We start from the raw sequence: 15,956 nt of genomic DNA on the forward strand, positions 1-15,956 counted from the left end.
CAGAGTGGTTTTAAACAGGTCACTCTACTGGGATTACTTGCATGGCTGTTTACCATGCCTAAGCATGGTAAATACTACAGGTTTTTAAGTTTGTATCTAAAACATTTGCTTTCTTGTTGCACAAGTAAAATCCAAACTGCATCTCTGTAAACATTCATCTTTGCAAGCCGCTAGTGTAAGTAGCTCTTGTCAAAATCCATCCTAGATGGCAGAATTTTAGCAGTCATCACTTTGCGGCAGTAACAGTTGGGAGGTGGAGTAATGTTTGTTCTTTGAATTGCTTTGGCATACAACCATTGGTTTCTCAGGGACAGTAGTGAGGGAGGGAAAGGTGCAGGGTAGGATTTAAAGTTCAATTCTTGAATAATGTGCCATTCTAAACTCAGTAAGTTTGTTTCGCAATGTTATATTTTGTTCTGTACACCACGTAGAGATTTTTATACTAGGCAGTATATAAATTCAATAAATAAATAATAAATAAAATGACTTGCCTGCAACCTTGGAGAAGCCGCTGCCAGTCTGTGTAGACAGTACTGAGCTAGATGATGGACTAATGGTCTGACCCAGTATAAGGCAGCTTCCTATGTTCAGAGTTCCAATATTCATGTTGCACATGAGATACACAGTATTGTGCCAAACCAACAGTGACACGGAAGCCCTAGTGTTATATACACATTTTATGCATAGGTACAATAGGTAGGAACACTGCTGGAGTTTACACACACAATCTGCTGCCTCTCTCCTGCCTCTGAAAGACTTATGGTTACCAAAGCAGAGTGGTTGAGATTGTATAGACAACACTATTCATCTACATTGTCTACTGACTCCAGAAAAATAGCTATATTAGGCTCAAACCAGGCATTACTTCAGGCATTGTGCTTTGCAAGTGTTGTCTATATCTATATCTGTGTGTGTCTCTGTGCGCGTGTGCCTCTGTGTGTGTGTATACATATGTGTATGTGTATGTATATAATAGCAATCGGAAGAGAGCCACAGAGGGGCTTTAAGTCTACCCCTTGTGGCACTCCTCATCTAGATGGGAGGTCCGAGATATGCTATTTTCCATCATGTTATGTTTCTTATAGCCAGCCTCTTGTTAGTGATCTATAGCATCTCCAGGTTTTACAGTTTTCCAGCAATCCAGAGAAATGACTTACCTGCAGCAAAACCATGAGAAGTCTTATTGTGTCACCTTAAAGGCAAACATATTTATTGTGGTATAAGGTTTTTTTGTAGATCTATAGGTGAAACTCGGAAAATTAGAATATCGTGCAAAAGTCCATTAATTTCAGTAATGCAAATTAAAAGGTGAAACTGATATATGAGACAGACGCATTACATGCAAAGCGAGATAAGTCAAGCCTTAATTTGTTATAATTGTGATGATCATGGCGTACAGCTCATGAAAACCCCAAATCCACAATCTCAGAAAATTAGAATATTACATGGAACCAAGAAGACAAGGATTGTAGAATAGAACAATATCGGACCTCTGAAAAGTATAAGCATGCATATGTATTCAGTACATATTGGGCCCCTTTTGCAGCAGTTACTGTCTCAATGTGGCGTGGCATGGATGCTATCAGCCTGTGGCACTGATGAGGTATTATGGAAGATCAGGATGCTTCATTAGCGGCCTTCAGCAATTCTGCATTGTTTGGTCTCATGTCTCTCATCCTTCTCTTGGCAATGCCCCATAGATTCTCTATGGGGTCAGGTCAGGCGAGTTTGCTGGCCAATCAAGCACAGTATACTGTATACTTTTCAGAGGTCCGTTATTGTTCTATTCTTCAATCCTTGTCTTCTTGGTTCCATGTAATATTCTAATTTTCTGAGATTGTGGATTTGGGGTTTTCATGAGCTGTACGCCATGATCATCACAATTATAACAAATTAAGGCTTGACTTATCTTGCTTTGCATGTAATGTGTCTGTTTCATATATCAGTTTCACCTTTTAATTTGCATTACTGAAATTAATGGACTTTTGCACGATATTCTAATTTTCCGAGTTTCACCTGTATGAAGTGGAATTAAATAAACCACCTCTTGATCTTATTGCCCTTCCAAACTCCAATCCTTATCCTTCTACAATGACAGTTTTTAAAAGCCATGTTAATAGCAATGTCTACATTCTCTTTGCGTGTATGATGAACTGTAATTCATCATATAACTGTAATTCATCATACTAAAATAAATCCATGACAAATCAAAAATAAAGCAACCCATAAACAAAAAAGGATGCTATAAATCGTAAGGCACTGCACATTTAATTGATTGTTACTTTGCAATGTTGCATTCAATGTTTGATATTCTATACGCACTTCAAATAAGTACTGTAAATTATTTTGATTAAAATGTGTTATTTTAAAATATGTAACGTGTTAACAGTTTCTGAATCTAGTAGCTGACATACTGAGCAAGAGAACATCAACCTAGTAGCATTGTGTTTCAGCAAAGTTGCACAAAAGTAAACCACCTGAAAATAATGCAATTTGTGCAAATTTTGTTTTTGCACAAATTGTGTAAATGTTACTAGGCTGATATTCTCTTGTGCTGGATGTCAGCCACTATTCATAAAACAAACATTTCATTTAGAGGGGAGATGTGAAGGTTCTGATATTTAGGGTGTAAATATCCACCCTTGATTCCTTCCCATTATATCATCATCGTATATCTGTGGGCAAGGTACATAGTGGAGTGGCGCCCTCTATGTGTGAGAAATTTGATCAATATAGTGTAAAGAGAACAGCTTCATCAGTTATTCACATTAATTTTATTAATTCATTATTATAAATGTGATGTTCTGTGGTTACCTTGTCTTTTTTTAGTTGCATCCAAGGTGAAGTTTAACATTGAAACTGATAAGCAGGTACTGATTTTTCGAATGCAGAGGGAGCAGCCCTGGCAAATCAACATTGTGAAAAGGCCAGTGTGTCTTGCATGTAATGAACTGAAATATGAACACCCTTAATGCCATGTCACTTTGTGCTTCCTGTCTTGGACTCCTTGGAGACCAGAGATGCATTTTGCCTGGGTTTTCTTCAGCAGCATGACTGTTTTCTTTAAAAATAATAGCAATTGATTATCCTTCAGCAGAAAGAGCTTCAAGTATTCCAAGAACACTCCAGGAGGATTCCCTGTACTACCTAGAAACCAACTCATCTCTGTGTTTGTAAAAGATGAAAGTCATTTGCTGCTGTTCTTTCTGCCTGTCATGCCTCTTCTCATCTGTAGGGATGTTCGGTTGGGGGGGGGGGTGATGCTATGGGGCACAGGGCCCAAGTGAATGGCTCAGAGCCCTGAATCTCATCAGCCACCTCCCTCCCTGGAAAGGAGGATCCTGCCCAAAGCAAAGGAGAGAGTTCCTAGCCTCAGCTAGCCCGCTGCTGCTTCCACCTTTATAGGTGCTGTGTTATAATATGAGAAACTTTAAAAACATTCAGATATTCTGTGGGAGACTTGATTGGGTTTCGTTATCAAAAGCGGTGGGGAGCTGGAGGCCTAGAGCCCAGATCTTTTAAGTACCTAGCAAGGCCCTGCTTCTCTGCCCTCCTCTCCAACTCTCAAATACCTTTAGGGGATGATTTTGTGATATGGATGAGAAAATGTTGTGGGTTGAGGGGCTTTTGGTGTCCATTTCGGAACAATATGCAATCCACTGCACCACGATCTACCCCACAGTTCTCCAGTTGTCCTAATTTTACTGAAAACGTTCAGCACCGTATGAGGCAAAACATTGTGGTGTTTGCAGAAAACACCCTCAAGTGACAAACTGTGTTGAAGGGAGTTCCCATAAAGTTCCCCCCACCATGGGAAGCCCATTGGAATGCTGATGACAAGATGAGTTTGAAGTTGCCACCCTCAGGGCTCTCCCACTCAAGTAGCAGCATGTCTGTGTGCAACACAGAGAAGGCTTGTTAGGTATGCTTCAATAAATGTGGAAGGATGGGGAAGGAACTATTCCTTTAACTTGTACATGTTGGGACATCAACATGCTTGGATACATTGCTATTGGTACCCTGGCCACAGGAATCTTGCCCTGCACTACTGTCTTTTCAGTTGTCAAAAGGAGGGTGGAAATTTTTGCTTGCCGTCCATTGTATTGAAATACAGAGTGGCTGGCTGGCAGTTATGTTTTCAGAAATGCTCTCTTAACATGAGGATGTTGGACTACAACTCTCCATCATCCCCAGCTGAAATTTGTTGCTGCTGCAGATGATGGGAGTTTGGTCCAGCACAGCTGGAGAGCTTCAGGTTGCCCCCCGCCACCATGAACTAATCACACAGTTCATATTCCACCATGTAATGAGCTTTTGTAGGAATGTTCCCTTGAGCAAACACTGTCAGATCCAGCATTTGTGAAGCTGGGGTGGGGTGTACAAGGCGAGTAATAGAATCCTAGGATATTAGCTAAGAAGGGATCTTGGAGGTCTTCGGGTCCAACCCACTGCTCAGTTCAGGACCTGCTTCAGCAAGCAAGCACAAAGCGCAAAGTCCCCATCTTATTCAGACCAATGGGACACCAGAGCTTTTATAAGGGTCAGTCGCAACCGGCTGTCTTCCTCTGGCTTGTTTTGGCACTTGCCCTGCCTTTCTTTTCTTTTTGGCTGGGCTGGTTTGTTTTTGTGTGGTTCTCATCTCTGCTCAGGTTAGAGCTTGATGGTAACAGAGAGATTCACTCCCGAGCTGACATTCCTGAGCTCTGAGGTTTGGAACACACTGTAAGCTCAAGTCATGGAACTTTTTAATGAATAAAGACACCAGATAATATACATTTTTCAGGGAACGGTACCAGGGGCATGTGTGTGGGTATCCTGACTGCCTATCTAGTGACAGAACTTTGTTCTGTTTTGATGAAGCATTTGGTCTGCATTGCTTACCATTAAACGCTTCCTGAATTCTTGTCTCCACACACATTGGCTTTTCTTGAAGTAATTGGGTTGTCCAAAGAGACGAATGGACCATAGTTTGTTTTCTGTCACCTTCTGAGATGGTGTTGCTTATATCTTTTTTAATTCCTGAACTTTAATATTGCAATTGGATACAGATACTCCACAAACAAAATTGTTTTTCAAGCAGCGTCTCTTGCATCTTCAGGAGTGTCACAGATCCTCTTGGTAGTCACATAACTATCACATGTGTGGGATTCTGTCGTTTATGTGCTATATAGATAACATCTATCTCACCTTTTGATCCAGGGGCAAGAGACCAACAACTGCAGCATTAGTAGTGAAAGGGACAAGGCAGAAGAATAGAGAATCAAAGGCAGCAAAAGGTCCCTGACCACATATGATAGCTACCATCTCACACTGGAATAGTTTTTATTAAAGTACAGCTTTGAATGAGTGGCAGGTTGAGGAGAGAAATTTTCTCTCACCCTCTTTTTAAACTAGTACATTTTTGTAACATTAACACAACACCTACATGAATTTCTCAGGTTTGTTTTTTTTTAGTGCAAACTATTAAAGATGTCCAATCAGCACTCATCGTTAAAAAAAACCTTTTTACAGAAACCTGCAACTTTTGATTGACAGCTTTGTATTTGCTGTATTTCCTATTCTGTCACTTCTGCAGTGACAGTGTAAGGCCACAGTGTGCCTGTGTGCTGCCCACCCTTGCACCTTTTCCACTTTTCCCCAAGCAGCAGTAATATTAGCCACCACTTTGCTTTGTGTGTGTATGTATGCGCGTGTGCACACACGCACTGACTTCTTTGTGACAGTGTTATCCGCCTCTGTGTATCACATGTGCTCTCTTCCAGCTCCTCTCTTGTATGCCACTGGGCTGATTATGAAAAGGCTGAGGCGGTGGAATTCATCATCAGCCCAGTGGCACATGAGGATGTAGAGGAGGGTGTTCCTGCTCCATGCCAAGGCAGATGGCAGCAGTGAAGGAGAGGAGGAGGAGGTCAGGAGCAGACAAAGAGCTGCTTGGGTGGAAGCAGCAGTGGAAGGCGGTGGATGGTGAGTGGAGTCTTGCTGTGCTGCTGCCATCACAATCTGCTGCCTGTGGTGACCACATTATCTTGCTTCATGAGTTGATGGTCAGAATGTGGGAACCAGCCTTTAATCCTACAACTCAATAACTTGATATGACTTTTAATGTCAAAATAAGAAATGTCTGTGCATATTTTACAACAAAAATGTTAATATTTGGCTGTCTCCAAAAGATAAGGTAGAAGAAAGAGATCGTGGGCAGGAAGCTGCTAGAAAGATAACCTAGATAAGCATTTAGATAAAAGATCATGCTTATGCAAATTGTTAAAAAGAGTGAGTGTGGATAGGCAGAAGCAAGACTTAAAGGTTTCTAGTTTAGCAAACATGTATGTTTACACTGAGTACAAAGCTGTGGGCAGCGAATGGTCTGTGTTAGACAACCAATGAAAACCTAGTCCAGAGAACCTATGGTGAACAAGCACACAAGGAACGCAAAATAAGGCCGAAGCAATAGATGAGTGTAACCAGCATAGAAGCATTCTGTTCTGTAGTAACAGAGAGGATTTTTCATAGTTGAATATTTCTCACTTTACTAGGATAGTGAAAGAGCATCAAAGGTTTGTAATGCAAATAGACTTGTACAGGATGGGGAACTTGAATATTCAGGATTTCTCTCTTCACATAACAAAAGTAGGAACAAATCAGCATTTCCTGCAGTAGCGTCTGCCACAAATAGTGGTGAAGGTATGCTGGAGTATGTTTAAAGTCATACTCTAGGCATTTGCTAATGAGGAACAAAATTATGCAGGTGACCAACACACAAACAAAAAAATGTACAAAAATATACATTGTGGCAGCGCATAATCATGCAAAACACAGGTTGTGATCTAGGAACTTGGGAGTCCAAATGCATACCCGGATGTGCTCATTTAATTAAATTCACACGGAACATAGGAAGCTGCCTTATACCCAGCATAAGTTCCCTCCAGCTCAGTATTGCCTGCACTGACTGGCAGTGGCTCTCCAAGGTTCTCCCAGCCTCACCTGGAGATGCCAGAAATTGAACTGGGGACCTTCTGTGTGCAAAGCAGAGACAGCTCCTCATATTACTTTTTGGCAGGTTTTATATCCCTCAGGGTCCATCGAAGTAGCACACGCATGTGAGCTTCTACAGCTACAGGCGGGGTGCAGTGGGGAGGGGGCACACACAGGCATGGAGCACCAGTACTTTTCAGCTTCTCTGTCTGTTGGGGTGGGCATGGCCATGGGGACTGTCATTCAGAGTGCCTGAATGTCTGAATTTGCAACGACATCACTGGTTACAGAATTTAGGGTAAGACTGCAGCTAGGCAACATGATGCTGGTTTTTGAACTTCTAGCAGATCCCCTTCCCAATGCTATAAACACAAACTATCTTTGAGTGTCCCTTCAGGATACGGTTGCCATGTCCCCTGGAATTTAGGGTTGCCCCCGGATTTTGGCTCCACCTGGATTTACATGGATTTCAAATGCGCTGCCTGGATTGCCTGGATTTTCCTCTGGATCCGATCACATGGGAGGGGAGGGAAGAAGAGGAAAGTATACAAATCTGTCAAATTAAAAAATACAAATTTGTAGCTGCATAATTTGCATAATATGCAAATTAGGCCACCCAGATTTGGGAAGCTTGAATATGGCAACCCTAGTTCAGGATCAAAAGCCTTCTGCAAGGGCAACCCTTTCATGAGGCAAAGTATGCCAGTTACCTCAGATGACAGATTATTGGGGTGTGGGTTGGGTGGTAACATTACTCAGAGCAACTTGAGGGGGAGCTGATTTAACCTTTGGAAGTCTTGTGAAATGTACCTCTCCTCACACTCCTTGCAAAGCTTGCAAGAAGCAGGACAGAAGAGGGGGTTGGCAGCCTTCTCCCTTGCCCAACCCCCTATGCCACTTTAAAAGCTTGCAAGGGTTGGTTTTGAAAGGGGGTCAGCCCCTACCAGAGGTATGGGGCCAGGCAGTATTTTGCACCTTGCAAAAAATATTCAGCACCACAAGATCTTGGATCACTTGTGCTCTTTTGACATACAGCATGTGCGACTCAGGTCTAAAAAACCTGACTACAAGGCTTCCTTGGGCTAAGGAACTAGCAACAGTTTTTTGGATCATGACCCTAGACATCTGGCTGGAATTTCCCCTTTTGTCTAGCTCTGAATCGCTTAATGCCGCCTGTATCTCTTCCTCCCAGAAGAACAATGGGGCAGCTACCCTGCTGAAGAAACCGAAGCTGACTTTGCATAGGCAAGAGTTTAAAAGTGATGAACACCAATGACCATTCGTTATACTCCGATCCAAGTTGCTATGAGACTGACCTGAGATGCAGCTACATTTGTGCACAACATTGTCTTAATAATTCTCCACATATGCCAACACAGGACTGACCATCCCATACCTGCAAAGTGTAAACCATTAATGCATAAAGGGACCTCCCTGGATGAGATACTCTTTGTATCTAATTCAATGAGAAAGCCCTTGAGCGAGGTATAAGTGCTAACCCTGAGAGGTTCCTCCCTGACACTTTGGTTGGTCTTAGTGAAGATAATATAGGAAGTTGCCTTATACTGAGTCAGACCATTGCTACACCTCAGTCAGTACTGTCCACACTGACAGGCAGCAGCTCTCCAGGGTTTAAGACGGCTCCTTCCCAGACTTTCCTGGAGACGCCTTACCTGCCAACTGGATAAAGAGGCACCTTTCAAAGGGGTTATTCTCTGACATTTATCAGGTGGAGAACAACTGGCTCTATTCAACCCTGGCACAGCATCCTTCCAGTGGCTGTTGCTGGTGTCAACTTGGTGAGTCTTTTTGAACTGTGTGTCCTTTGGGGACAGAGAACCATCTTATTATTTTTCTTCTTCTACATAAACCATCTTTGAGACCTTTTTCTTTGTTGAAAAGCTGTATAAAAGTAATAGTGATAACAATACTGTAATGATAAAAATGCCATTCTGCGGACAAAGCATGTGCTCTACCACTGAGCTATGCCCCCCTCCCCCTCCCCAAATAAGAAATCAATCTCTTTAGTAAAGAAGGCTCCTTTTTCACTTTTTCTTGGGGGAGGGGGGTTCACAGAGCTGCTAGAAAATCCAGCCCAAAGCATTGCACAGCCCTGTAGAACAGCTCCCCTTTCAATGCTCTCTGCTTAGAGCCTTAGACTGTGGTGCAAGTGTGTGCATGAGCGCCACCCCCTTCCTAAGCAGTAGGAAGTTTCACAAGAGATTTCCCTTCCTCTCCCATCCCTCCTCACTTCCACCCAGTCATGTCTGCTGAGGCTTGGTGGGAGGGATACTGGAAGAGCTCGGTTTGGTGGAGGAGGACATTTGGCAGCTGTGTGGGGGATGGGAAGGTTAAGACAGCTGGGAGAGAAGGGGGGATGGGCAGGTGGAGTGGCCACATCCCTGGAAAGGCAGGCTTGCATCTCTCTAGAGGCCTCCCCTCTCCGTGGTGGCATTATTTAGGCTGCTCTCAGTAAATGGTTTTACTAGAATGAGCCTTCTCATCTGCTCTGTTCCAGAACACAATTACTTCAAACTGGAATTCTGCAGGATTCAGCTTCCTGGCAGCTTTAAAAAACAAAAAGAAATAAAGAAACAAAAACACACCACCCCAAAGTGGAACCGGTTAAAAGAAATGAGCTGCTTGCACTAATTGAAGACACAGAGTTAGGGTTCACAGCTAAACTGCAGGTTCCAGTAGCGGATTTGTTTGGAACACCTCATGGGTGTTTCCCACACAGGGCTTTTGGCTCTCATCTCCTCCAGAACGGAGGGTGTGTGTTCACATATTGGCCAGATTTACTTCGGAGTCCCTGAGAGCTCTCAGGGAGCACTTCACACCGGATTCGGGTTTTTCACTGAGTGTCAAGAGTGTAGCCCGATTTCAAATCAAACCTCTTTATTTCGGTCAGCGACCAGCATGATATGAAAACAAATGTAGAAGAGAAGCCAATCAAACTTCTACTACAAACAACAAAACCAAATAAATTTTTAAAAGTTTTTAAACGCCCGACTTATATCCAGGGTTTAAAAAATCCACTCTTTGCTTTGGTTTTTATGGGCAACTTTGAACTTGCAATAAAGCCTCACAGTATAGCCTGCTGTGTGAAAAACGCCATGGAGGAAAGTTAATTTTACTTGTGATTTAAAAAGTGCTTTTGACCAGACGCTTGAATGTGTGTTCTACTGGTTTTTATCTGGTCTGTGGAAATTCAGTCTAATGATGGGGTAGGTATCATCCTTCTTCCCACAAGGGGTGTAGCTAGGGGTGAGGGGGGCGTGTTTGCCCCTCTCCCTGGCAGCCCCTTAGCGTGAGGGAAATAATGAAGGAAATAGGGAGAGGTGGAGTTGGGGGGCTCTCAGGAGCTGGGGGCCCCAGGTTCTTCTAACTCATCCACTCAATTATAGCTACACCCCTGTTCCCACGGCTGAGTTTATAAAATATTTACTTGAAATGCAGCTATTGCACCAACTCATACATCCTTTCAAGTGCTGCTAGGGTTGTTATTTGAATCTCTTATTTCCTGAATATGTGTATATCACCTTTCTTGAGTATTTAAAGCACTTCACGTACATTCTCACAGACATTCTTCCAACAACCCTGTAAAATAAGTCAGAATTATGATTTTCAGGGAGCGACTAGGCATAAAACTAGAGAGAATTGTGCAGGGATGAACCATCGAAAGCTCTCCAGTTATTTATTGTGGCTCAGGATTTTGGGAGTTGTAGTTCGACGACAACTAGAGAGCTTCAAATTGGCTAACCTTGAAATAGTGTCTTGCATAAAACCCCTAGATTAGTTCATGAATAGAGTGAGGTTTGCACCAGGACTTCTTAGGTCACAGCTTATGATTTTATAGTGCAATCTATGAATGTTTACACAGAAGTCAGCCCCACTGTTCAGATAACATGCAGAGATTGCAGCCCTAGTCACAGAGTATACAACCACCTCTCCTTAAATAATATAATGGAAGAGTTTAAACACAGCAAACTTACTGCACTGCAACCGATCAGGATGTAGAAGAGGCACAAATTCAAGCCCCCCACCACAAGCTATTAATGTTTTGCACACTACAAGTATTATAAACACACTACTGCAGCAGGATGTAGATCAAATTTTGCTTTGTTAGAAACACCCCAAGCAATCTTGTGTCCCATGGACTGACTTTTGTCACTGTCCTTAATGTATTTGTTAGATTGCCCCTAAATCAGCTTAACCCGTTTTATGGGCTTGTAAAAGTCATTATGTTGGATTTTTAAGGTCTAGCACAGATCTAAATTCAGGCTGTAGTCAGAGGTGACTAAAATAAATCTGAAATGGAAGGGTTGTGCTTTTATAGATAATGTAAAACATTGTGGCTGCAATAACTGTATGCAGCTTGACTACTCATTTAAAAAGCTAAACCAGCAAGCTTGCATTTATGACATGGATAGAAGTGTTTTATTCTAACACCCACATTAAAAACACAGTATTTGTGTGCTGTTGTGCTGAGTTGCATGAGGCATGCAAAGAGCCAGTGAAGTCTATTGGATAGATCTGGATAGACCAAAATCAACTGGACCGATTCAACAAAACCTGTTGAAGCAGCACCTGCCATCTGCCACAGACACACTGTGTGGCCTTGGGTAGATCATGCTGTCAGCCTGTTTCTGATGTGCAAAGTGAGAACAGAGACTACCCTACAGAGTTCTTCTAAGGCACATACGATAAAGCTAGTGAAACACTTTCCAAATCAGAAGCACTTTCAAGTTTCAGGGCTAGTCATAAAATGATTCAATTGCTGATTTATGTTTCAAAGGACACAATGTCCCAAGAATGGGAGCTGAGTAGATTGCTGAGAGAAATCGGTTTATAAAGACCTTTGTGTTCAGCCTCACTTTCACTCCTGAAGATCCAAAAGTAGTTTTGTGTCCAAGTAGCTTGCTGGTGTCTACCCAGTGTCTCTGTTTAGACTGTGATAACCTTTAGAACAAGGAACCATATTTTCATTTTAATATATATATATTTACACCGCTTTTCAACTTTTTTTGTTGAATAGAATATCAATAACAATAACAGTGATTAAGCTTACCAGATGTAAAAATATGGAATTTGTATTTAACTGTACTTGTTTCACTAGAATTTGTTTGCCTTACAAAAGGGACTCCTTACTCATGTTCATTCAGATTTGCAATTATGCCATTACAAACTGGCAAGTGATTAAACATGAAATGAGGTATTTAAATGTCAACCTCCCTTTTCACTTGTTTGTTACCACCACAGGATGACTGCAGCCTGTGATTATTACTACTGATTAATACCATGACAATGCAATTCCCAGGGCCATTCTGAACAATATTTTCCAGATAAATAGGGGGTAGGTGTCATGGTTCTCTCTAATTTTTTAACTAGCCAAGATATCCAGCTTGAAGAAATACATCACTACATATAGGCTAGCCCTGATGTCCTGTTTTAATCATTGGTCTTTAAAGAAAACATTGCTTTTCCAGTTCAGAATGGGAGAATGGTCATAGGAAAAGCATGTATATAATTCTGCAATGTACTTGAAAGGCAAAAGAAATGGGCATTCAAGTAGGTCTATTAGGTAAAACCCAATCAGGAACCATGAAACAGAAGCAGGCTGATTTCAGTCATATATGGTCTGTTTTTATACAATACAATAAATATTTATATACTGATTTTCAACAAAAGTCCCCCAAAGCAGTTTACATAGAAATAAAAGTAAGTAAATGAATGAAATGGCTAAAATGTCTCCATGTCCCCAAAGGGCTCACAATATTAACTATAATCCTTTGAGCAAGAGTGCATACTGAGAATCTCTTTACAGCATAATTAAATTGTATTAAGCAAGCACTCAGGATCACCTGTTCCCTTTTGTATATGTGTTTTATTTTGTTTAAACACCTCAATATTTAACAAGATACGAGAAAGGGATTGAGCTGAGTGTGTATGTGAGGTGGTGGTAAAGAAAGAGTAAGGAAAATACAGTACTTCCAGTGAGAATCATGTTCACATAGGAAGCTGCCATATACCGAGTCAGATCATAGGTCTATCTAGCTCAGTATTGTCTACAGACTGACAGCAACTTCTCCAAGTTTGCAGGCAGGAGTCTCTCTGTATGCTTTGGTAGTTTGTTGGTTCAATAAAAAAAATCTTATCCTATTTAAAAAAAAATCTTGTCCTATAGTGGAGATGCCTGGGAGGGAACTTGGAACCTTCTGCTCTTCCCAGAGCAGCTCCATCCCCTGACAGGAATATCTTAGTGCTCACACTTCTAATCTCCCAGGCAGACCCTGCTTGCTACCACAAGACCAGCTCTCTTCTCCTTCAAGCATGCACATCAATGTAGGCTGTCCAAATTTCCAAGTAGCTTTCCATGCATTATTGTCTTCCATATGTGGTTATCTCAGATGGCCAGAGCCATTAAATCCACAGATGTATGAAAGGGGGCAGGATGGTCTTTCCAGTGTTGAAGAATAAAGCTTTTGGCTATTGGCTATCACTGCACTAAACAGCCACTGTTGCTATTCATCTGAGGCACTCAGGCCCACGAAAGAATATAAGTGCCTGACTGGCTCAGCATACAGTTCATCTTGGAATTCCAGCAGGCACAGGCACTAGATGATCCACTGAAAAATGGTAAGTGGATAGTGGTCTGCCTTCTACTCCCTTCCCCTGCCACGAGACCGTATTTTTATTAGGACCAATAAAAATAATTATAACATTTATCCAGGAATGTTTTAATGCCGTATCTTCAACCAGAAACATCTTTTTCTCCCCTTTAAAAACTGGTTTTTACATGTAGCTAAGAGGAAAAGTTTTGGGTAACTCAAAAGCTTTCACATAACACATGATATATCTGTTTTACTTGCCCTGTATTTTTTTTTAAAACTTCAGATGCAAGATAGGGATTACGAGAACACACACACACACAGAGTCATGGAAAGTTATCTGTATGCTGTTTTAAATAATGCAACTTAAAAAGAAAAAGAGAGAGAGTAATGAAGGTTTTTTTTGCTTGAGAAAAGATAACTATAATAAAGAGGGCAAACAAATCTAGTGTTTACTCAAAATTATCAATACACAGGTATTAATATTAGTATTTGAACTGCACAAAGTATGTTAGTCATTTAGGCTGTAATCCTATCCACATTTATGTGGGTATGAGCCCTACTGAACACAGTGTGACTAACTTCTGAGTCAACATGCATCAGTCTGAATTGCATGTGAAAAGAAGAGTAGACAAACAGAGCTTTAACACAGGCTTAGGGAAAACTAGCCAAATCATGTTTCTCCACCCCATAAAGATAAAAAAAAGACAGGTTACATGTATGTTTTATTAAATATTATTCTGAATAAGGGAAGCCCATATACAGTAACTATTGCTATTTTGTATTTTAAATCAAGTTCTAATATTTACATCAGTAGAGAGCAAGCATGGTGTAGTGGTTAGAGTACTGGACTAGGGAGACCCGAGTTCAAATCCCCATTCAGCCAGATACTAACTGGGTGACTGGGCCAGTCACTTCTTTCTCAGCCTAACCTACTTCACTGGGTTGTTGTGAAAGAGAAACTTAAGCATGTAGTACACCGCTCTGGGCTCCTTGGAGGAATAGTGGGATATAAATGTAAAATAATAATCATCATCATCATCATCAGTAAGATAAACTTCCATATTGTCCACTTCTATCTCCACTACATGAAAACTTCTTTTTTGTAAACCCCCAATGTGATAATTCCAGAGATGTTGTTCTTGTCTACACGACTTCATTACTGCAAACGGAGGAGCTTTAAACCATTAGTGTTTAACACATAAAGGAAACTAAAGGGAAGAGCAGCTGGAATTAAGATTGCCAGCTTGTTTCTGGCAGGGATTCAGTGATTTTTACAACTGCTTGGGAAGCAGAAATTCAACAGGTGCAGTTTTCCCTGGGGAGAACTTCAATTTTTGAATTTCTGCTTGTATTTAATTGTTAAAAGGACAGAATCCCTGCCAGGGGTGTAGGACATGAAAGAAACCTACTAGAAAATGATGCACATATCATAGAAGACATTCTCAGCAGAGGTTTACCTAGAACACAAAGCATGTGCTTTTTCAGGAGTATACCTCCTAAGCATTACCTGATGTTTCTGTTCTTTAAATATCAGTAGGAACTTTGGTCCTATTCTTCTACTCCACCACTTCCCCATCTTTAGTCTTGTTTTACTTGTATTCCCATGTTTGCAGGAAAGATTCTATACTACAGCAGAAATTCTACTCAAAATCAGATTCTTAGGAAACAGAAGAGCTACAGGTTCTGCCACCTTAATTGAACAGTTTTATTTGTATATGCCATTTGCTCTTCTCAAGGGTGTACATTGTGATGCCCTTTGATAAAGGAAGATGTACATTAGAGTTAACAGAGACTTCAGAACCTTACCTCTTAGAAGAAGTTGGTTTTTAATCTGATTAGGCAATCCTAAAATTGGATTCAAATAAAGTCTCTTGATTTCCCATCAAAGAAACACTTCACACTTTCATTTGGCGGGGGGAGGAGAATGATTCTAGAGTGACACTGCAGTTCTTGAGCTGACACACTGAAGCACATAGAAATAGTGGGCAACATCCAGATTGAGTTTAATCTCCATAGAATTTAAGTTAGTTATGACTTAACTGGTCTCATTGATTTCAATGGTGCTCACTCTAGATGCTGCCCAATATCTGAAATCAAAGTTAGACGCCACCCCCACTAATAGCTCTGTGAACATGATTAATCTGTAATTGTTTTTGCTCTGTAAACTGCTTTGAGAGCTCTTCTTGTTCAAAAGCTGTAGATGAATGTTTTTAACAATAAAAACAATGTTTATAGTAACACCCCCCCATTTTAAGTTACCAACTCCTGATTTAAAAAAGTAATATTTTGTTTCCCTCCTAATATGCATATGAGAGTTTTATTAAAAAGCTACATGCAGTAGATAAAGTAGATATTAGCTCTCTCTTTAAC

Source organism: Hemicordylus capensis, chromosome 6 (assembly GCF_027244095.1).
Source record: "Hemicordylus capensis ecotype Gifberg chromosome 6, rHemCap1.1.pri, whole genome shotgun sequence".
NCBI lineage: Eukaryota > Metazoa > Chordata > Lepidosauria > Squamata > Cordylidae > Hemicordylus > Hemicordylus capensis.